At 37.7% G+C, this 25,377-nt stretch overlaps 1 long non-coding RNA gene across 1 annotated transcript in view; it reads right to left on the minus strand.

Annotated features, from left to right (window-relative positions):
• The window catches only part of LOC103809017, a 40,371-nt gene extending 16,228 nt beyond the window's left edge, over window positions 1-24,143 (minus strand). Inside the window, exons 1-3 of the long non-coding RNA XR_624790.1 lie at window positions 23,996-24,143; window positions 22,834-22,922; window positions 15,127-15,273 (exon numbers count right to left, since the gene is read on the minus strand). This is a non-coding gene — a long non-coding RNA (uncharacterized LOC103809017). The remainder of the gene's footprint in view (window positions 1-15,126; window positions 15,274-22,833; window positions 22,923-23,995) is intronic.
• Window positions 24,144-25,377: the final 1,234 nt, after the last annotated feature.

A 25,377-nucleotide genomic window follows, 5' to 3' on the forward strand; every position in this document is an offset into this window, starting at 1 on the left:
ATACTCCAGAAACATCAGAACACATTGACAACACGTGGAAATAAATACTTTATCAGAACACAGAGTAACCAACAGTGCTCACTGAGGCAAGAGATCAATTCAGAATATATGGGGTTTATTTATTTAACAATGTACATATTGATAGAGGGGCAAATGTAGCAGAACAATAACCATACTAAGAGGTCATTCTGAAGCAGTACCAATAAAAACTTCAATTTTCTTTAATTTAAATGTTAGCAGATGTGCCAAAAAATAATCGAATGCAGGTTGCACCAGTTTAAGCTGGGTGACTTCTGTCCTGGGACAACTAGGAATAACTCAGGAGAGGAATGGAAACAGGTAATAGAGAAAAAGAACTGGAATTATATATTCTTGTCAATATTTATCTTCCAATACATTTTTCCTTCTTTCATTTGGGAGTGAATTTTCCCAACTGATTCTGTATACCTTTACAATACCAGAACTGCAGTCATTTTCCATTCTTCTCCATCCAATGCACATGGATGGCATCATTTACACCACCACTAACCACTGTAGTTCAGACCAGGCTGTATCTAGCACCACATACCAAGGTACCTTGCAATTAACATCAACCCAAAATGCTTGCAAATTATTTTTCAAGAGAGAAGCAGGCAATACCACTACAGCTAGATAATACAGCCCTCACTCACAGTTAACAGAAACAAATCTGTAAAGCAGCAAAACTGATTTAACTTAAGTTGGAAGCTTTAAATGTGGGTACGTGGGTTGCTGCTGGTTTTCTTCTCTTCATCAGTGAAATGGTGAAAGCAACAAAGAAATGCAGAAGCCGTCACATATTTGGGTATCAGTGAAATATTTAATGGTCATAGCTCATTTAAAAGAACTGAAACTGCCTTGGGTTGAAGCACTGCCATGAAAACAAACAATTAGCTAAATAACTGCAAGCAAAAGATAATGAAACATGACAACACACAAAAAGGTGGAGTATGAAGAAGTATTAAAGGGCTGGGTTCTGATCTTTTTTTTACATTAATAATCTCAGAGGGAGGTAAAACAACTTGAGAACATTTAAACACTAGAGAAAGAGCAGATTAAAAAATGGACAAAATGTCAATATAATACATAAGTCTCTGTGAAATTAGCAATGCTGAGGAAAAGACATTTGGAAAAATTAAACAGAGACACTATTTGTATAGAGCTGGTAATGGAGCAAAATCTAGGAAGTAATAATCCTGAGCACCATTGTATATAGCACACCTTCCACTGCCACCATTTCTACCTCTGTACAGGTATTTATGCAAGCTTAACTAGTGGCAGTTTTTCTTAATACAATGGCAAACTGCTCTTATCTCAATAGATACCAAAATTTGGCATGTAAAACTGACAGTAAACATCAGATCAGGCATGTTCCAGGTACAGACGAAAGACAAGGTCATAGGATTTTGTGTTCCAGAGCTCATAAAAAGAAGCAGGATGACATTTCATGTAATTTAAGAATAGTTATGTGATTTCTTTTTTTTTAAATTATGAAAAAAACATATACATGACCACAGTGTGCAGACAGTGAAGGATATAAATACTGAGGACAGAGATACATCATCTGAGCACCATCAAAGCAGTACACAAAGAACCAAAGAATGAACTCTGAAAGCAAACTTTGGAGGGGAAATCAGAATAAATTTGTTTGCAGCATGTGGTGCACTTGGCTGTGGAATGTTTCTCCAAAAGCAGCATCCATTCACAAGCCATTTGGCCTGGATACATAAAACGTGCAAGGAGAAAACTTTAGGGAGCACACAATGTGGACCAATAGCTCTTTGGAGGGGAGACGGAGAGAGTGCATGGAATGAGAGAAATGGAAACACAGATCTCATTAAATAAAAACATCACTAGCTTCCCTTCATCATTTTAGTTCCCCTTCATCACTTTAGTTATTCCATTGAAGACTGAGGAGGAAGAAGCATGACAGGTTTTACTCATGCAGTATGTTATACTGTTACACTCCTGTTTTACAATGCATAAACAGTTTGAGGGCTCTTCTATGGACGTCTCAGAAAGAGCAGGTATTTGTCATAGCAAGAGACAGACGACACAGTATGGAGCATTTTGCCACAGGCACAGCAAATTCTACTGTCCATTATTGCAATGAAATTAGTGTAGCTAGACAAGTTTTGCTGAAGAATATCATGCCTGACTAGATACTGCTGACAAGAGTAAACACAATTTACTGGAACTCTACCATCTTGTTTTAAGATTCAAAATATTTTATCCATGCTGCTGTTCTCTCACCATGCAGAGTATCTAACAAAATAAGAATATCTTCCCCCCACTTCTCTTATGCAGCAGTTTGTGAGTAATGTCTAGTGTAAATCAATGAGCCTTGCTGTGGCAGTAAAAATGCCAACATAGAAGGACCCATCAAAGAAACACATTCACGAGCAGTAACACAGCACATGCTTTGACTGCAGTTTGAAAATCAAACCAGTAACATGAAGAGGTTTTCTTTCTATAGTATCAAAATTTCCATATATGTTTCCATTTATTTTCATCATGCTGAACAATTTGAGTTTGGGGACAGTCACAAGGGCATCTTTTCTAGCAAAGTCTACTCACACAAAGCAAGCCCTTCAAAAATGTTAATTTCAAAAGAACACATCTAATATAAAGATAGCATTCAAAGTAAGAGTTGCTTTTTCCTTCTGTATAAAGCTCTTTAGCATATTAGAATAGCAATTTTCATTGGTACCTGTGGCAACAGCATTATCAGATAATGAAGATATGCACATGTAGACTGAAATAAAAGTTTCAGCAGTAAAGGTATACTTAAAAGGAAAAATCAAGAGAAATGTTAATTGGTGAAGACAGAAGAAATGTGCTAAAGCTTTGCTAAAGCTTTGCTTTAGCTGGGGACAAGGAACAATAAACAGTCAATCACAGTCAAGAATCTTTTCTTTCTAGATATTTGGTATTATTTTTATGTATACACACTAGCATAGAGGGTGAGCTTTGACATTGTTCTCCCTCAGGGGAGTAGGCAGATATAAAGATACCTCTCCATCTCCCTGCAGAACCTACTTGGAACAGAAAAGCTTCACAAGGGTTGCTTTATAAGGGTTTTTTACTCCTACATTAAATAGCAGAAACTTCATACTAGTAGTATGAATTATTTTGTTAAATAAGAAAGGAAAATATAACTCATGGTCTGCTTCAGGATATCACCAGCATTCACTGCATTTCAGTCAATACAGATTAACTCAATTCTTATCCAAAGACATCGTCCAGGTAATGGAAACCAAGAAAGGTAATTTGCCTACCATTTTTAATGATACTTGGATTAACAGTAGAGATGCCCATGTAAAATCAATGTCTGAGGAAATTATTATGGCAGCAAAGCTTGTATTTCAAGTATTTCCTGTGCCTCACTCCTTTACATACTTTCAGAGTGCAGGGTTGACAACAATTCACTCAACTATCAATATTTATGGGTAACATACACCAGTTTCTGAAGCTGAGTATCAACTAATTCTTCAGAAAGGTTAAAAGGTAGAAAAATCCACATTTTGTGGTTAAAATAGGAAAACTGTCTCTCAGAATAAAACAACACCAAGTTCTTTTTCCATATGAGGTCAAATGGAGGCAACACCCTCTTTAAGGCAACTCCATATGGCAGATGCATGTAAACACATCACACAGAAACAACCTGCAAAGATGAGAGTTTTGATGTGAACTTCTGTTGTAATCTCAAAGCATATAATCTTTCAGCCATACCACAGTAACAGCTAAATGCCCCAACTATTACATGCTCAGATGGAAGTGTAGCTCTTCTTTGATAACATGTTATGCAAAATGGGTACAGTAATCAAATCTGCTACTCCATCAATGTATTCAGACATATCTGCTTGATTGTCCACATTTTTACTATATTTCACTCCTTTAGCTCTGCAGAAAGAATGTGCTAAGAAATACTAAACGACGGCAAAATTCTCACCACTTTAAGCAGTGCAAGAATTATTTCCTAACTGGTTATCTAGTAAAATCTAAATGCCACGGACAAACCTAAAGACAAATACCCAATGAACTCTAAAATCAGACATCAACAAAACTTCCATTACATGGTAGCAGGACCAAAATGTGACAAATGCAGAAAGAGAAACCATATTCATAAATCTGTGGAAGAGACAGTAGAAAACTGTCTGAGAAATGACAGCAGAAAGAAAAAAGGCATTTGAAAAATGTTTCATGTTTCTAGAGAGGATACAGGCTTGAAGGGTATTGGCAGAAAGAAAGAAAAGAGAAAATAAGTCTGTGCTGAGCTTTTAATCTTTCCTTAATTGTACTGAGAGTCTCTAGCATTATCCCCAGAGAGAATTAAGCATAAAAGCCTAAGTAACTCAAACAAGTTCCTTTATAACTCAGTCCTTTCAGAACAGCATGACTTCTTTGAAGGACTCAGTTTCTCAAAGACTAGGTCATACAAAAATCATATTGTAATGCATATTTTTATTACGCTGAAACAAAACTAATATATTGCACTTGATTCCACTAACCTGTACTCAGGAATACGAGGGTAGGGCCTTGTGGAAATGACCGAATAGAGTTCCTCTGCTTTGGTTAATACTTCAAGAAAATCGTTTGCATCGGTAGACAGAAAAGATACGTTTTCAAAGATCAAGAAAAATTAAATGGGAATTTATAGAAAAAAATAAATAGAAAAATGCAAAATTAAATAGAAATGACTCAGAAAATGGTCAGAGGTTAAGATGTAAGCAAGTTGAGTTATATCAGTAAGTACTAAATGCAGGATGGCAAAGTGGAATTTTAAATGCTGACCATTTATCACCCTCAAACAAATGTTATACAAGCCTGGCTTAGAGCTGTGTACAGAATCTAGAAGGACAAGAGTCTTTTATCAACGTAATTTAAAATGAACAGAAGGAAAATTCAGTCAGAATATATTTAGTGTGTAAACATGTATTTGTGAGTTTCAGCTTCCTTTTAACTTCTTCACTTGAAACTTAACTGAGAAATTATTTTAAGCAGAGTTCAGAGGAAATACACACTAATGGCCCTATCTAATCAGGCATGGGATGAAGGATAAATTGAGCCTTAAGCATCACATCAAACTGATGGTATAAATCCACATATTCTGCTAAACCACTGACCTCAACAGCAGCCTGTAACAGAAACACTACATGAAAACACAAATATTCGGAACATCCAATTCATTACATAGCTTAAAATACAGGGAACACATGCCCTAGAAGGACATCCTGTCTTATTATGCGCTCTTCTTGAATATTTGTGGCATAAACAACCATTCACCAAAAGAAAAAAATATCCATGAACAGATTGTTCCATAAATCCCTTTGAGATTCAAGTATTTCTGAGGGCCTGCAGGCCCTTTCACATTGCTGGTGAACAGATTTCTAGGAATTTTGTAGTTCACTGAACTAATGGAATTAGAGCAATACCCACTAACCCTGAGAACTACTGGAGTTTTACTGCTCGAATTGAAACAAGGATGGATTCAAAAGCAAGGACATGGAATATTTTTAAACCTCTTTCTTTTCTTGGTATCAGGGACTGGTCATAATCAGCACAGATAACAGGCTGAGCCCTGTAATTCTTATTCTCTGCCAGAGGAGAGATATTCCATATTCAGTTCTCAGTTTTCTGTATGTTCCTTTTTAAGTGTACCTCTGGGATGCCTAGAGTTTGTCAGGCTTTGATACAATTTACCTTGGTACAAGTATTGTGCTAACCATTTTGTAACTACTACACCACAAAATCATTTGAGTGATTCCAGTCTCTTGCTCTCACATCACATCAGCTATGTCAGTGGAGAGAAACTGTTACAGAAGGGACAAGGATAAAGGAGATTTAAACCTACTGCCACCAGCCTGTGCTGCATATTATACAGGGACAAAAAAAGCAATTAGTAATTACCTGGGCTGAAATCTCACAATGCTCATTGATTTCAATATGGTAGCATTACTCCATGGATGAAAAGAGAAGAGGATCCAGACTAAGGGAAAGGGCAAACATTGAAGCTTACAGCTCTGATTATGACCAGAAAATGACATCTATCAAAACTGTACTACCGAAAGAAAGCAAAGGGCACTCTCTTTCTAAACCCATTTATTAATCCATATGCCTAATAAATTCATAATGTCTGAGGTTTAGCTTGTTTTGAGTTAAGTTGCTGAATGCACATTCAAGGGAGTGCCTCCTTAAGGAAGAATTTACATGACACTAAATACAATTTGCAGGTTTCCTCTTTCTTGCTGCATGAAAGTAAACACTTCTACGTATTTTTACAAAATATTTTATGAACTACACAAGACTGTGAGACTAAAAGGCAATAAAATATACTATGATACAATAGCCTTGCTTGCAGTTTCTGCGTAAGATCTTCCACTGCCACAGAACTCATTGTCAAAGATCTCTAAATTTTTTTTGATGCCAGCAGGTTTGAGCTAATGGATTTTTAAAATGTCAATATTAAAACATATCCATTGAGCTAAGAAATGGTATCACATTAGTAGCCTCACCCATTATACAGTGCAAGCAGAAAGCACCCATTCAAAGGCAGAATGCAAGCACATTCTGTAGCAATGCCTTGGAGGAACACACAACCCTACCAATTGCGGTAAAGCAACAAAACCTCATTGTTAAAAGGAAGCTTCTAAGGGCTTACTATTTCTCTCTATAACCTAGAGGTAAACAGTAATAACAGATTAAACTTTTGTGTAAGGAAGAAAAACCAAAGCTTCTCTGAAAAGAAACCAAAGGACTGAGGTAATAACACTGACCAAAAGATCAGGAAAAGTCAATCTCCAAAACAACCTCGGCTACATATGACCCCACGGCTGAGATAGAACAGTCTGTGTCAAATCCAGAAGTTGAGAAGTGTAAGCAAAGCCTTATGCAGTTGATCACTTTGGTATCCATTCAAAGGCAGAAAAGGACACTGCCAACCACAAACACAGCTAGAACCAAAGCTTCAAGCAATCTGACACAGAGGTTTCACAAGGCAGATCTAAATTAATGAAGTAACATACATACACAACACGTATTAGATAGATAGTAGATTATATACACTCACATATCTACAGAGACAAAACACTGTGTTGTGCACTTTTTTTCTCTCTGTGACAGATGAGGATGAGAGACATTGATAGTTAAAATGTATGTTGGAGGGGGGGGGACAAAGCCAGAATCTATTTTACAAGTTTCAAATCTTATGATCTCATGAAAGACATTTTTATTTAATAAAAAATGAGCTAATGAAAGACCAGAAGTTTGTTTCCTGAAATAATATTCACAGGCTCCCAGTTGTGTTTTGCAATATATGGTTTTGCCATTTAGCACATCACACTTAGAGATACCACATTCAATAATACAATCTGCTGAGGATGAAAACCACTTTCTTGCTAATAAAAAAGCCAGTTATAGAAAGTGCAAGTTTGGCAGTAAAGCTTCCAAGAAAAATACCAGCCTGAAAAACATCTGCAGACTTTAAGTATACACAGTTCTGTGTGTCAGATGTTCTTTTGTAATTTAAATATTTTAAGAATTAATCAAAATAATTAATTTTCTTTAAAATTGGATTAATTCATACTTTTCAACTTTAACCATGATAAAATATGAGAAAGCCAGTAAAGGAATTACTTAACAGGGAGACTGACGTGCTTGCTGGATGTTTCAATTCCTTTTTATCCAAGAGGGAACCTCAAATAAGACAAGTTTTCTGTAATATAAGACTCCTTGAAGTGCTAATAAACACAGAAACATTTACAAGGACTGTAAAATAGGAACGACATTATATTTTTGCACAGTGTCTGGTATACCAGGATTCAACAGGGGCTTCAAGCTGATGGTCATCATTACAGTGATACAGAGTTGTACCTAAGAGAAGTGACATGCGAGGGTGGTTCAAGAGAAATCACATCTACACAGCCTTATTCCACCTCTGCACGACGATCCATGACAGCCACAAAGTGCTGCTGTTGAAACAGATTCAGAACAAACCAGGAAACTGAGATGCAAATTGATTATAGGGATGACACACAAGAACATGCACCAGGCAAGTTTACTGCAGAGAGACATGAGGAAGGATCAGGCCTTTCCAACCAGTTTTTCAGTTGCTTAAGGGGTGTCTGAAGTGTCAGTGTCTGTCACCTTAAACCAAGGATAACAACAAAGGAAGGGAAACTTACAGAGTTAAAACTAACTGTATCCCTTAATCTTCTGCAAGAATTCTGCCTCATTGACAATGCTGAATATCATACATAATGGAACCGCAAATTATCGAACCAGAGTGGACAAATATTGATTATGAAGTTTTCAGTCATCATGCCATTATTTAGCAAAGAATGTATCATAGCAAAACTCTCAAACACTTGCATGTTCCATCAGTACATATGACACCAAAAGAAAAGCTGCATTACTGAAATTAAAATTCTAGGTCCTAGATGCATTTCTGCACTGGCAATGGCCAGGACAGTTACCTTAGGAGAGACACTGTCATAAACAGTGTTCACAAAATCTGCATCCATTTTTCAAACATGAAGTGCTTAATACACAAATGAAAGCAGCAGTCACCCTGTTGCTATGCTGACAAACATGGCTTGTTCTGATCTGTGTTTGACTACTGAGGATAAAATGCTGTTTCATACCCATTTGAATCTGCTCTACCAGGCAGAGCATCACTAGTTAAAATTAGAAATGTCTGACAAAGCAAAGCAAGGGAAAAAACCCTAAACACATAATACAAGGATGGTCAAAACCCATCTAACAGCAGCACTAAAGGCCAGACTCTGCTCCCATTTAGCTCCACGTGTTTCAAAGCAGTTGTGTTGTGTTCACTTGAAGTATGCTCAGTTCACACCCACAAAACTGGGAGTGCTATCTGGCACTTCTTCTTGGTATAATAACAATTTTGGAATCTTTTCCTGCTACTCACTTGCATGCTTTATCAGTATTAACACAGAAGGTATGAAGGTGGGATGTCAGCTATTTTCAAAGCTTTGCTCACATCTTGCCAATTCTATGTTTACTGTCATATTCTAAAGCTGGGCAGGGGGACTTTTTATATTCCTCCTCATTCCATGTGTTCTTCCGGGAAAAAAAAATCTCCTGCTTGCCTATCATCACTTCATTTTTCAGTGTCTCTCACACTAGCTCTGTTTCTTTGCATACACATTTGAGTTGGTTATCAGCTGAAGACTTGCAGACAGCATAAGGCAACATTCCACATACTTGGGTCCTTCCACGTCTTCCTTCTGTGTTGTATTCCATATCTGCTAACATGGAATAATTCTTCCTTACTCTGACAAGATGGCTACTTGAGAGGTTGCTGAACACAGTATTCCAGCTACAGTGAAAATGCAGGCTACTACACTTTGATCACTTCTACATTTCTCAAATAAAACCCCATTAGAGAGACAAATCATCAAGGAATCGTTTGAGCAGTCAATGGAGAGTGTGACATGAAACGGGTAAAGACAGCTGAGTGTTCCATGACCACCTTTTTATACTTTCGTGGGTCTCCAAGCACTTGACTATTTTAAATCACATGATCACCCATCCTGCAAAGCTAAATATTCTGTATTTTATTAACTATAGCTTTATACTTCTACTATGTTTGCCTATGGGAAATCAGTAAATCAGAGCAGAGACTTCTGCAATTGATTACTGGGCAATAAACGGGCAGAGTGGTATAACATAAATCAAGCTGATAGTTTAGGGGCTGGACATGAATCTGATTTTTCCTTTGATTCCCCCCTTTCAATATTTCATCTCTCAGATCAAATTTAATCTCTCACTCAAATGAACTGGAAAGAATTTCTGGTATGGAATACTCATTGGTGAAAAGGTATATTAGAAAGTACTGACATTTACATGGTATCTCTAATACTCCTTAAACATGTTGAAGTATTCAGGAGTCTACTAGAGAAAGAAGCAAGAACATTCTCAAGTAACAATGCAACGTATATTTTCCAACAGCCTAAGGCAAGGAAAAGGCTGCCTCTCTGAAATACTGCCTACTGCATTACACTGCAAAACCCCACGTGAGATGCAGCAACATCCTTTGATAAGCAATGTGCTTATGGTATGGCCAAAGGGATAAAACAACTGAAAATCCTTACATGTTTATTTTCATTAGTGCCTTTTTACAGTGCCTCTGTAATTCCTACTGCCATAATCCTGGCACATAAAATGCGGCATAAGACTACATTACAGCTCGATGTGAGGGGTGTGATTAGAGCTGCGTTAAAGCGACAAACCCTTTTTCCATGCAAATGCACTGAGCTGTGCTCTCACTTCTGATGAAACCTCACTGCACAGTGTTCCAGCACGCCAACCCACACAGGTATTTCTTTCACAGCATTCCATTGAAATGATATGTAACATTTCTTCTGTCCTGACAGATCTGTTTTTAAATGACCTCATTAAAAACTAAGGTCCACAGTGCTCAGAAAGAAAGCTTCTCCCAAAGCTATGATTACAGAGCAGATAACTCAGCTGAGGGCTACATCAGATGGACAAAAGCAGGAAGCAAGTTATACTATAGTTTATCAGACTAAGAGATGTCTAAGTGCTGCTGAATGTGAATTTTAAAAATTTAAAATATTCATTCTGACCTTACAGGGGCCAAGTCTCCCTCTCTCCAAAGTTACTGCATGCCGGAGTAATAGCTGTTCTTCATCTACTCAAGTTCAAATGTTTCTCAAGGCATGTTCAGTAACTTCTAACATAATCTTATTCCACACAAAAGGAAATTGGTTATTTGTGTGTTATCCAAGGAAGGCTGAGTAATACACTGTGGTAGGAAAGACCTCTAAAAATAAGTCACCTCTCAGCAGATTCACTCCCTTCCTGTCTAGGTTTGAATCAGTTTGCAACTGCATGAAAGGACAAAGCTTGAGGATGAACTACAGAGAACTTCTGTAATGATCACACTGCTGAAGTGCATTCATTTCACTCCTGCTCTGTTTAAAAGAATCCAACTATCAGGGGTGGGACAAGCCAGTGATGTAACAGGATGTGCATGACCAGGGCTCCTCATGTGTAGCCTTATGCTTTCATGTTTATTTTTGGATGCATTTTCCTTTGTGCTTTGAAACATTTTTTTCTGGCAAGGTAGCTAGCTCCACACATGCTTACCCATGCTAAAAAGGGAAAGCAAGTTCCTATCAACACAAATATTACCTTTTCCTCAGATTCATAGAGCACCTTGGAAGTCTAGTGTTGTTACAGTAATGAGCAACCTTTTCCCATGTTTGCTAGTGCTCCTCGGAGATCAAGGCCAGGGACAACCAGTGCAGAAATGCACATCACCAAGGATTCCCACAACCTCCTAGAGCTTCTTCATCAGGAAACAGAGTTCAGATGTGTGAGAATCTAACCAGAGATTTAATCACCTTTAATCTGCTGTAACAGCCACTGATAGAAAACAAGTCTCCAAGGATGAGTAAGCATAGAAGTTCAACAGATGTTCCCGAACAGGATGCTGCTTCAACAGACACAGCCATTAGAGAGAGACTAGGCTATTTGAACTGGTAATTGCTGTTATCAGAGCAATATAATTTGTTTAGACCAGCATTCCCAGACTGTTAAAACTGAAGGTCAGAGAAAATCTTTCTGTGTTTAAAGGGTTGATTGAATATGGGGCTCTGTGTATTACAGAAGGCATCTTACTATGCTTTTGATAAAGAACATCCTATCTTTCCCTCAAAGAGTATTTAAATTTATAAAACTGACGGAAGAATACTTGTAAAAAAAGGAAAAAAGTCTGTTTATTAGTAGCTATCTCTTTCTTTCAGGTATAGACCCAATTGCAGTAGTACATAAAGAAATTAATACTTTTGCTGTATATTGTGCATTAAATATGTCAATAAACAACATTGGACCTGTGAAACATTCTACCCATACATTTGTTTCTTAGAGCAATACAGCTAATACAGGAGAAGTTACTTTCCAGTTTACACAAAACACAGAAGAGTCTTCAAAGTCACAATGTCCAGTTTCAGAGATCCTGAAAATTCTTGCTAATCTGAGAAAAAAATTAAAATAGGGAAGTATTATCTTATCTCTTCAAATCTAGTTCCAGTATATATACCAGAAGTTCCATAAGCAGTACAAATGGATATTTATTTGACTTTCAAATAACTGCATAGACCTGGGGTAGAAAAACACTTGTTGCAAGTATGAACTTGATCAGTAGGTTTCAGTGCTAAAAAAATTTACTGTAAGAGATCATTCACAGCTCTTAGTTCTAGCATTTCAGATTAGTTACACAATAAATAAAAGTCAATACTGAATCTATTCTGCTGATTCATTTTCCAAGATTAGGTTCACAACCTAAACCCAAAAAAGAATATTAAAAACTATAGTACTGGATTTTCCATGCTCTGTAGGTCAAAAATCTTTAACTGGCTAAGAGAGTTTTGATTTTTCTTTCCCTCAAAAGATGAAAAAAGCAGACAAACAAAAAATTAATCATATATAAAATGTATGCTTGCACTTCTACAATTAATCCTAAAAATCTTACATACCTAAAATCAGTAACCATTTTAAGAATTCTAAACCTGCAATTTATTTAGGCTGTTCTTATGCGACAGTATGACATTATTTCGGAATTATTCAACTTTTCTTTTCCTGGAGAAACTACTTCTTTCATTAATTAAATTCTCATTATTTGGAGAGTTTAAATTTGTATGCAGTAGATTTTAGTTTTTACTCCATCTGGATTGTAATGATACTCACACATTGTTGCCTTTCCCCATTTTTCCACAGTGCCACTGATATTAAATATCTATGATCCATTCCTGACTTTGTATGGGCTTTCTTTAAAAGCACACTTTTAAAAACCTGAATGGCACATCATTTTCCCATATTTCCCCATACAGACTTCATCACAGCAAAGATATATGAATCTTAGGACAAGGTAGAGAGACAAAGTCACATTCATAACACAAAAACGTCTCCCTTTAGAAAAGTGTTCGCTTTCCTTCAGATAACAATAACAATAGTAACATTATAGTACTGCTGCTATTAGTAGTGTATTTGAGGGTAAATTTCTTCAATAATTCTCTGCCTGCTTTAAACATTCTCTGTTTGTCATACTTCGCTGCAGCTTATGTAGGCTCTGGGATTAGTAGATTGCAAGGAAGTAAATATTGCCTTGAAAAAATTAACAGCTTAATTCTACCTCAGACTAACCAGCAAAGCTGTACTTCATGGCATAATTTTCCACTCATTAAGAGCACAGAGATAGTCTCCCTGAAAGAATGCACACCAAAATATATCCAAAGTTCACTCCTGAAACCACACAAAAGGTAAAGGTGCACCACAAAGCTAAACTGTGGTCTGTGACTGACACCTGCAGCATTTGTTACATGTTCTACTGCACAGATTCATAAAAGCTGCAACACACAAGATGTGCTGAAGTTCCCTATGATTGCTCCCAATACCTTCAACACACATATTCTTTCCCAAAAGCCTCTATCATCAAAAAACTCAGCAAAATCAGCAAAATTGCCAGAAACAACACTGTATTAGTGATTAAAGAGCAAATGATGTTGGCATTTTTGCTTAAAAACAACTTTTTGGTTTAAGGTTCAAATTTTTTAAGAAGGGAACTTAACCTCCATTCACCCTATATTCCTGATAGGAAAACAACAACCTCTGAATGCTTAGCAGGAGAGTCATATCCGTAGGAGAAATGACTCCACTCATACCAATTAAAAGTGATTTTTAGAAAAAAAGAAACCTACAATTGGATTTATTCTCCTCCACTGTGAGCTCCTAAAGCACTATCTACATTAACAAATTTCTGTCCACTGGCAAGTGCAGCATATGCTAAAACAGATGAGACCACTCACTGGCATATTTCACCTTCTAATGCCAGGACCTAAAACTATAATGCAGCTGCTGTAGAGACAAAAACTGTCAACTGCAGAAAATACTGCCTTGTCAAATTCTTCACATTTGCTACAAGGCTTTACTAACACTTTATTTTAGCTGTAGAACTTACCAAAAAAAACAGGACAAATCATGGCTACGCAACTCAAATAATGGTATCTGATACTGTCAGAGCATCCAATGGTAAGAATGTTTCATGCCTTGGTCAAGATGCACCCTTAGCTACGCTCAAGGCAACATATTTGCAGACAGCTGATGGGAGTGCTGCTTCCTCTGTCAGTATAGCTAGTTGTGGATTTGACTTTTTTCTGACAGCGACTTTAGGACAATTATTTGGAGTATAATACTGCTCTTTCTTAGGAAAAGAGAATGACAAAAAAAATACCTCTCTGCACTTAGGAGAGAAGCTGAACTAAAATGCTACAACCAGCACCTATTTCTTAAATATAGCTAGTGACTCTAGACCTGAAAGTTTAGGACACTCTCACACCATCTGACAGCTCTGCACAACACCTACACTTGTACAGTCACCACTTAAAACAAGCTGGCAGTACAAACTGGCAGTAGTGTAGGCCCAGCCAACAGGATGCTCCCAATTCCCAGAACACTTTTCAAACCAAATGTAATGCTTACAAAAATGCAAACAGATTCAAGTACAGTAACTCTGCACAGCGACATGTTAATGAAGTCTTCTCTGCATGGATACCAAAGTACATGCAGATTACAGAATGAAGAACCTCAGCAGTATGTTCTCCACAAAGGAAAGTTTTAAGGGAATTCACACGTAATCAGTAAGTTAATTTTTAAGTGATCTTGATCCATCTGCAAATTCTAAACCCCTTACAGCTGCTGATGAGACAGGAGTAAAGGAGAATTTTAAATTTCAGAGTATATTAAGGACAGACTCTCCCCATAAATGCTGGCAAGAAAAGCAAGTTTAAGGCTAAGAAAGCAACACCTGCAGTACACAAATAAATTCTACCAGACATTTCACCTAAGTTATTTCACCAGAAGAGGCCCACAAGAAAGAAATACAGGAGAATCATGCAGAATATGAAACACTAAAAAGGAGTAAAAACTTTCCTTTTTTCTCCAAGCCAATTTAAAAGAAATATACTTTGCTTGTGGTATAAATCTGTCTATATTTCTTTACAAAATTTAAAAGGTGAAGCCACATTTTTATTCTGCATTTACTGCAAATAAATCTGAACTTACCTCCCAAAGTGCTTTAAAGTCCTTCTGCTCAATCCGAAGGAGCTCACTATATTCTCTGGTAACGATGGTAGCATGGCGAGGAGTGTTATCCAGAATGGACTCTCCAAAAGCAGTTCCTATTCCCAGAGTGCATATTGTCACAGCATCCTTTGAATCAAAAAAAAAGGACACGTATTAAATATTCTGGAAGTTTTAAGTGTCTTTATGCCACATTTTCTAACAGCACTGCCTTCAGATTCTTCAGCAATCTGCTGTAAATGAAAATTAACTCAAGTGCCGATAAAAAAAATCAGTATGCTGATTAACAACACAGGAAGCTTTAATGTGGAAACGAGGAGGACTTCTGTCTTCTATGACCATCAGTTGAATTAGACATTTCTGTCTGCAAAGCAGAAAACACAGAAAACACCCTCACCTTCAGAAGAAAATCAGGACCTCTGTTCATCCACCTCTAAACACTGCTGTGATTATGAGATCTTTAGGAATGTCAGAGGTGAAGAAATGAGAACTAGAACAGAAATGCAATCTTGGAATATAAATTTCTGTCCTCCATAGGCTACCCTCATCAGAAAGAAAATTTGCCTTTTATGTTTTCTCAGTAAACATAACTTTCAAGCATAACATCCTCTTGTATTTATAATGCATTTCTCTGTGCACAAGGTCTATGAGCAATGCAGTTGTACAGTTTAACCAACTCCTGGCCTCTCTGCTGAAAGTGCCAGTACATCTCTTAGTTGCTAATGGATGTTTGACAATTAAGTATCAGGGAAAAAAAAATTCTTTTCACACAAGTCAGGGATTTCAAGAAAACGACTAAAATCCTAAACAACCTGGAATAGCTGTATTCATGTATAGAGTATTTGGAAGGGTCCTAAACAAGCAAGCAGTAAAGTACACTGCAAAAGAGTCTATGACCCTGTGCCATTCATGTGATTCAAAGATGTCTAAATGAATCCCCCTTGGCCAGGAACTCCTCTACAACAGTTCCAATAAAAATTATGAGCTGCTGCAGACAAAAAAATCAGACTACTAGCAATTACACAACTTGCTGAATCAAGATCTTTAGACACATGTCCTATTTTAGGCTTATGAGTTGCTACGTTCCCGAGCACAGGCTTGAAGCTGAACACTTACATATGCCTTTTTCTAAGATGGACCTTAATTGACTGTTAAGCAATTTTTAAAACTAGCAACAGCATTCAAAACGTAAAATCATATACTGCCCTTTACTAAGGACATCATATATGCACACAAATATATATAAACATATAAAAATACATACTAACTGTACTTGATACAACATTAGAAATACAGTTTAATTCTAAAATGTAGGATTCATACAATGCCTACAAAAATCAAAGCAGAAACTTTAGTTATCCTTGTGGCTGATAATGCAGGAGAGATGTGTGAGCATATTTCAGCACCATTTTCTCTACTTAAAATTGCAGTTTTCCTTTCATGCATCTAATAAATCATAATAGGAAAACATTGAGATCAAGTTAGTACCTTTATAATTACAATATAAAGAGTGCTTAATAGTCCAGTTCCCAAATCATAGCAAATTGCTTTTACACACTAACATATAAAATTAGGTGTTCAGGAAAACAAAATCAATTATGTCTCAGGAAGAATTTATCAACTGTCAGAAATAAACTTTCAAGGAAGGCAAATAAGAGCAGATTTTATTTAAAAGGAAGAACATTTGGTAATGAGCACCTAGGCACCTAAATAGAAGAAGTCTCTACAAACAGACTATAACACGGGTTAGACACTAAAGTTCTGCCTTAACAAGCTTACGCTTCAGAGCTGCAACACTATATGCATACTCACAACTGCACTCAAAGGAGCTACAAAGAAAATGTCCCTACTGCTCACTCAAAACTTGATCTCCAGGTCTCCAATACATTATTCTCAACTTTTTTTAGAAAGTTCGGATAAAAGAACTCTGTTTAGCGCAGGACAACCAAACAGCCTGGCATAAAAGAAACTCTTTTGTTAGGAGGATCATAATAAACAATATTTACATCTTTGAACTTCTTTCTCACTCCCTCCAAAAAAATAAAATTGATTTGAAACAGTTCACCTTTTTTGATTCTAAAGACAGAACAGAGACAAGAAGAGGAAAAGAAAGGTGTTGGTTAAGGAATGACTTCATAAGATAACTTCTGATGAGGCAGCTGTTCAGCTTGAGAAATAAATTAACACTGTGGGGTGTCAGGTCAAGAGGCTGGAATGGTTCTATCCACATTCATCAAAGAAAGGTCCAGGCTTCTATCAAGTGACAGTTCTTTCAGTTTTTCCCCAGCCATCGCTGCTCCCCATAGGGGTGCAGTTTCACACAGGGAGAAGGTACATATGACTTCTTCAAGACTTCAGAGCCCCATTTTCTCACTGCCTCTTGTTTATATATCTCCAGCCTCCTGGAGAATCAGGTGTGTTTCCTCTTAGGCCAGTTAACCTTACACTCAAGAATCTCCTGCTGTTCAGTGTAGACTTCAGGAGGGTTACTGGCAGCTCAAAACTCAGTTTGCTGTTCCCCTCTGCAATCCCAGAAGAAGGACAGGGTTCTAGCCGCTGGGAACCAGCTACGTCACACAGCTATTTAAAAGGCAGAATTAGAGACTCGAAAAGATGAGATTATTTCCACTGCTGTCTCTTATCTGTCCTCTGAACACACTATAAAACGGCAGCATTCAAATCAGAGGCTGTTTGTGTATTCAGCATCACTGATTCTTCCTGCCAAGTGAGACACAAGCAGTGAGAGTTGGTAAACCTCCTCTCCCCTCCCCCCCATCAATCTAAAACATTATTGAGTTTGTAAGACCATTCTATGCAATGGATGAGAATCAGCAACAAAGCTCTGCCCTATTCCCTCCCCCAGCATCACAAAGCTATCCCAGCATGCTCCTCCCTGAATTGTGACACCTTCTGTTTTTCAACCTGGCAAACAGAATCTTTGTACTGTGTGTAAATAAAACCATGGTGTCTGGAAGAGAAATAAAGAAAATATGGTGCTAGGCTCTAAGGGATTGGGGACATTTCTTTGAAATCTTAGTTTATTCAACATTTTGACTCTATAAAGGAGTTGATGTAGCTAGTTTGTTTTTAATTTTATCATTTTCCCACACCTTACACCTTTATCTCACCTGGGACACCACACTATCTCCATGTTTAACTGGGGATCTGCAAAAGCTGGCATTTAGAGAAGTTTGCTTATTATTATTACTTTGATACAGTTCAGTTTGTTCTCAGCAAAAATTTCCTTTTATAACAGAGAAACCAAAGGATACACATGAAAGTAAACTATCTATGAAGTGATTTTTCTGTTCCATTACCTTCACTGGAGCATTTCAGCCATTCAGAAAGGAAATCCTCATCAAACTACTTCTAACTATAACACAGAAATAACTTCCACACTAGAACTACAGTTTGCCAACATATGTTAGGCCTCCCTCTTCTCACAACACAAGAGGATTTGCTCAAAGGAGGCATTACTCTTCCAGAAAGGCTGTGACCAGCTTCTCTTCTAGTTCCTAATTAAAATATTTATGGATCAGATTAACTGTACTGTAGTAACATATTCATTATTTTCATATCTTTCTATCTGATCCTCTAAAAGCTACCTGCAATGTCTTGGACTTTTTCCTAGGTCACCTGGCAGACACAAGTGGAACGATTTTTCTGTATTAACTTTCAATAAACTAAGTTCAAAACCAAAATTAGCGCAACCATGACACTGTGGAGCTCAGCATGACCCAGCATACCCTGCTTGTCAGCTGAGTGCATTAGTCCAGTCAATCTCTGTGTTACAATGGGCAGAGTAGTTCTCATGCTCAAACAAAACAATTTAAAGCCAGCTTGAGCATATTTACACTACACTACAGACTACAGTACAAACCTATGTCACAACTTCACATAGGTTATCTCCCAAGCACATAATGGCATTTACGTGCAGAAAGCAATATTCCAAGGACTGTCCTGTTTAAATCCTTTTCCCTGTTGCCACTTCACCCTCCTTTGTCCCCAAACAGCTGTGAAAACTTTCCATTACTTACATGGACATCTGAACCTCTTTCTTCACAATCATTCTTCTCAGCAGCCTCACTAATTTGCCTTTTCATGCCCAGCCCTCTGCATCTTCTTACAACCGACACTGATGTACCATCCAAGCACTCACAGATTCTCCTTTAAAGCTCTTCTAAAAAGGGCTAATTGTTTGTTAAGTAAATGCCTTAAAAACAGACTTGGTCTGTTTTTAAAAATTGGTCAGCTTAAATAAACTCCACCAAAACATCGGCAAGATAAGTTGGCAACAGCCCCCAACACACATTATGATTCAGCTGGCAAACCACAGCAAAACTGCAGATCAAATTGCTATTTGGTCTTTATCCTCTTCACTCCTTCACATTTCATCAGACAGGAATATAAATCTTAGTCATTTGGGGTAAAAGGCTCTGAATCTAATTCAGCAAATGTTGCAGAATCTGACAACAATGACACTGATGCTTTTGTCATAATGCATTTATTCCCAGCTTTATTCTGAGACATTGCCAACAGTCATTCTGAGACCCTGATCACTTTCAAAACAGTTAAGAAGTTAAACAGACACAAGGCAGTCAACAGTATTTTTAAGACAACACCAAACCAGGAATAACTCTGAGAGGAACTTTTATTACTCTCTACCTCAGTTGTAACATTGGGTAGGCAACAGTATGAAACAAATTAAATTCAGAATCTGTTCATAACTGAGCCTAACAATCTCTTTCTAACAGATTCTAAAGAGGCTGCATTTTCTGTTTATTTTGAAGGGGACTTAACTATGTCTTTCTGTGACTTTTGAGTACAACATTTATCAGGGTATTTGTTACAAACAAGTTGAGGCAAGACCAAAACAGTTAATTACAGCTACCTCGGCAATTCACAGTGGGACAATTTTACCTTAAAAAAAGTTCTCTTCAGTCTCTTCTTGACTGCTGAATGCACAGAAAATTCATTAACAGTTTGCATAGAAAGCAGACCAGATACCATTCAGGATGTACAGGAAGGTAAACCTGCCCAATCCCTGTACCCATTCCAATGGCGAATGAAATCACCACCTCAGTGGAACATAACTAACAGTAACAGAGAAATTGGCTCTGGCCCAACTCTTTAGAACAGGTATGTGGTAAATAGTCGAATATGATTTTCAAACTATCCATTTTAGCATCGAGCACGGCCTTGCACTTGGTTTGTTATGTATTCTAACACTGCCCTCCTGTGACAGAACACAGTTCAGCAAGCACCCAGAAGGATTTTTCCAGACCAGGATGAAAGCAAAGCTTTATCTACAAGGTCCTAAATTTAAGTTTGTCTTTACTAAGGCACTTAAATCAGTAGATAAAATGGTTCCTCTTATAATTATATCAAATAATAGTTAATGTTAATATTTCTGTTTATATGAATTCTCAGATTGGTCCTAATCAGTATTACTAACGTTTTCTGTGAGAAATCACAGGCATCTACATGACGAAACTAATGTGCAGCAAGAATGTGTGTTAATTAATACTTCACTAGCTACATTGAAGCCCTGATCCATTAGCACATTAAGATATAATTTCTAGTGCAAGACATGTAACTACATATGACTTCTGCATCTTCTCTGCTCTGCTGGAAGTTTCTCATTAGCATTACTGACATTTATGGTGTAATAGTAAGAGCAGAGCAATTAGTCATTGCTATGACTTTGCAAAGGAAGTTTTGGCTCCTGGATGCTGCTATTGGAAAATGTGTTCTAAGGCAGGTTGCAAGCACCCCTACATCTTAAGCACTGCTCATCCATTCCCAGTTGGGAGCACAATACTGGCAACTGAGTCTGTACTCCCTCCATCATCTGAGTTTGTAGAGAGCACAGCAGGCAGGGAGTGCTAGCAAGTACTTCAAGCTCAAGAATGAACCAGCCCCATGTCAACAAGTAAGTACAAAGATGGGAACACCCAGGAGCTACAAGCAGGAGAAGCAGGAGACCAAGAATGGACAAGGAGGGACATGGTATAAACACCAAGCTGGAGCAAAACCAGAGGAAATATTGGACACAACTAGTATTTAGGAGTCTCCAAACACCAAACTTAAGCAAAGAGGAATGGTAAAAGCATAAGCTGCTGTCCTTTTGGCAAGGAGGATGTATCCTATGGCAAGTGGTAAGAATTCAGTTCATTGCTCCTGTGAAGTTAAGAAATTACTGCAGAATATAATTTCTAGAACTAGCACTACACGAACTGTAGTTCTGTAGTTTCCTATTGGCATGAAAATTAAATGAACCTGAACCAGCAGAAAAAAATATTTACATTATATTCATTAGAAGACTACAGTGTTCCAACTAATGGAGCAAATCAACACTCCAAACAGATTCTTAATTTAACTTCCATATCCAAAACGATTGTGTGGATGCATTCCTTTCTGAATCAGTAAAGAGCATTAATCCTCAACAACAGTGCAGTGCCATCTTTTGGCAAACACCAGAAAATATTCCTGATTGCTTTAGACCTGCACAGAGAAGGGTTTCCTAAGAGTCCAGTACTGTTCCAAATTGTGACAATACCAATGACAGCCAGGTCATGCCCAGAATTGCTCAAATTAGGCTAATTATATTCTCACTCTCTACTTGGTACAGCGAAGAGGCTGCTAAAAATAATTATATAAAAGAAGCTCCTTTTGCATCTCTCATTTTACTGCAAGAAGTAGAAAGATGCAGTATTCACTCACACAATGCCTTGACTTGCACTCTGACCCAATTTCAATGGTGATGTGATGCTCAACAAAGTGAGAAACACCAGTATGTGCTATGAGCATGAAACCTTCCTCAATCAGCCAAACTCTGGGCAAAGACTGCACCACCACCACTCCCTACATACACTGTACTCAGTCAAGGTGGGGAAAACAGGCAGTGTTATACGTCAGGTCCTGGGTAGTTCTACCACTCATGAAGGCACACTGAGTCCCATGTCAGAGGTACACCCCAGGCTGAGCTACATTGATGGGAAAATCAGATCTCAAACACTGGAGCATGGAATAGTCTTCTCAGAAGACTGAGCTCACAGCAGGAAGTGCATGACTTGACAGCATGACATTAGATAACATGGGTGGGAAACTCTCACCAGGAAAAATATCTCATCATTTCAGATTTTTATTTACTCTAATTTTTGTAAACCCAGGAGCACCAAGGTACTGAGAAATTGCTTGAAATTTGAGGAGATTACTTGCTCTTCTATTGTGTAACACTGAATAGGTAACTACCTTCAGGCTTCTAGTCCGACATAGCAGCAGTTCCAATACTCTGCTATTACTATAATACTTTCCCAGTCTTGCAGTGAAGAACTGCACTATGCTGTTATCAAACTGAACTGTTGCTGGGTTTGATTTGAACTTTCTGAACAAGAACTGAATTCCAATATTTCCAGGGAATGAATTAACAACACTTAGATCTTTAGCTTAACTTCATATGGCACTATTAGAAAGACAGAGGAGTCTTGTTTCATATTAAAATGTAGACCTTTTTCCAGAGCATTACATTCCAGTTTTCATGAAATCAGTGGCATGATTTGCCTCCACAGACAAAGGACAACTGAGACTAAAAGAGACTCAGAGACACAATGACAAAATATCTGTACAATATAGGTCATTCATTCTTTGTACTACCAGCTGGAGGGTTTCAATGAAAAATATGTTTACCTGGTGATTGCTTGTATCAGAAACTTTCACATCCAGTGATCCTGTCAGAACAGCATACCAGTTCGTCCCAATATCACCCTGACGGAATACTGGAAAGATGAAACTTTGTAAATAAGAGCTATCTCTTTAAGTTTAGCAACATTAACAAACATTTTCACCCATACACTGCAACAGTGCGCTCACTGCCGGGACTGTACAATTTTTTATATCAGACTACTTATTTACTCTTAGAGTAATATTTCCAATGACACTGGAAAGCATGTATTTTAGTCAACTGGTCAATACACTATGGAAACAATGAAAGCACATAGAACAGCTGCACTCTTCTCCCCAGTTTGCTTCTCTTTTACTGCTCTCTGAGTTAATAAACCAACAAACCAAACAAATCAAAACAAAGATTTTCTGAACAATGTTCCTTTGAAATTCATAATCTCCCAATGCAGACACAGCTACCACTGACTTCAGTTAAGAGTTCTGGCTGAGCAGCAACTGCAGGATTTTGATTACAAAGAACTGAAATTCCAATTACTCTACACAAACCCCAGTGCTGTGTGCCTAAAGCATGCCAGATTTACCTGAGACGTATCTGAGACACTACTAAATACCACAGGTTTTCATCAGCTATTCCCCTGGTACACAATCCCAACACAAGACCACCACTTATTTCCATCTCAGCTTCACAGAACAAGCACAGCTGTCCACCTTCACCTGGCACAACGGCTGCCAGGCAGGCACAGAGCTGCTGCACTCCACAGGAGCTCTGCAAAGCTGGCTTGTGCTATCCAGCGTGACTGGAAACAACACGCTATTCGTGGTATGCCTAGGTGATACACCTTTGTCCCTGACAGCACAGAGCACCTACAAAAGAGATCAATAATACATTTATAGGGCAAGAATGAGGCTTAAGTCCAATGACTGGCTTGTAATATTTCAGCCAAACAGTGGGAGAGTCCTACATCCAACTGCGTGCCTTGTTACCATAGATTCACTACACACTGCATTTGTAGATCAAGCAGCACATTAGTCCTGCCTTGCCCCATGACTATGTAAACATTTTATGGCTGTTCCACTGATTGTGCTCTCATTGCTCTCCTAAAGACAGTCGCAGCCTAATCCCCAGTTTTATCTACATAAAACAGACAATCATATGAAGCTCTCTTACATGTGATTCCTTTTTCCAGGTTTTCATAATATCCACAGAGACATATCTGCTGGAGAAGGTTTGGATGAAATTTCTCAAAAGCTTTCACTTCTTTCAGTCGTGTGAATATTATATCTACATCTTCACTAGAACGTTCCAAAGGTCTGCAAAAAACAAAGGACACAATTCTGCAGGGCTTTTTCAGATAATCATCCCCACCCACATGCACCCAACTTAAAAATGTTTGTGTTAAATGTCACACTATAACGTACACCAATTAAAACGCATTTCACAGCTACATAATGAAACCCTTCCAAAGCATCCTAACAACTGCCCTTTATCAACCAGAGCATGATTATCATCATTTCAACACAGGCACCATCCAGACACACATTTATCACCAAAGTCCTGCTGTAGCAATTACTGTAAAAGTATGTATGATGATACAATACTTATCCTAAAGAGCTTAGAATGATATATAGTTTTAGGTTTGTAAGGGAACATGAACAAACAGATGCCCAAACATACAAGAGGTTTGTGGAATCAGTGCCCTAAACAAAAGTTCTCTACCTGGCTAAAAAAAAAGCTTTAGATACCAGCAGTAACTCCTGTATCCAAGTCTCTCTTCTGCATTTTACTGAGTATTAACTATCTTAACTGTTGCATCTTCTCACTTGCAAGCAAGAAAGACAACTTTAATAAGTATATTCTCTGTCACAAAGTTCCTGTCTCTTAATGCTGGACAAATTAAATATGCAAGCAAGAATCTTAAGTCTTCATCGGCAGGGGTAAAGAGTTTTAATTCAAATGTTTAAAATATTTAAAAACTATGACAGTAACATTCAAGAAAAACAGAACTGTAGAATTGCCTCCACCAAAGTAGCATGTGGACCAGCAGTTCAACAGGGTGAGAAAATTACTATATATTTATGACACTAGAGTGAATTAGCTCTATAACATACATTTTAAATGTGATTATCAAACGTTATGAATCAGCAGGTAAGCCAACCACTAGCTGACAGCATCAGAAAGAATTTTTTAGAACAGACCAAACGCCTACCACTATGCACAGAAAGAAACACAGAACTTTCCTAGGAGATCATACTGGATCAGATGCAGAAATCATTTATGTATAAAGGCATACCAGAAAGACAGACAACTGTCAGTGATCATTAGACCTATCACTCACTCAGTTACTGCTAGTTAATTTTACTGACAAAAATGTCCTGTTAGCCAGAGGATGAGCTTATAATGAACAGAAGTCAGGTAGCTATAACGAACAAAGACCAAGTTCACAAATACGTATCTTCATCACCTTATTGTTACACCCACAGTGTAAGCACTCCTTCCAACAAGAGTTTTTTTCAAGACTCCTCTTTGAAATCAAAGACTTAAGGGATCCA

This window comes from Acanthisitta chloris, unplaced genomic scaffold (assembly GCF_000695815.1).
Source record: "Acanthisitta chloris isolate BGI_N310 unplaced genomic scaffold, ASM69581v1 scaffold44029, whole genome shotgun sequence".
Classification (NCBI taxonomy): Eukaryota; Metazoa; Chordata; class Aves; order Passeriformes; family Acanthisittidae; genus Acanthisitta; species Acanthisitta chloris.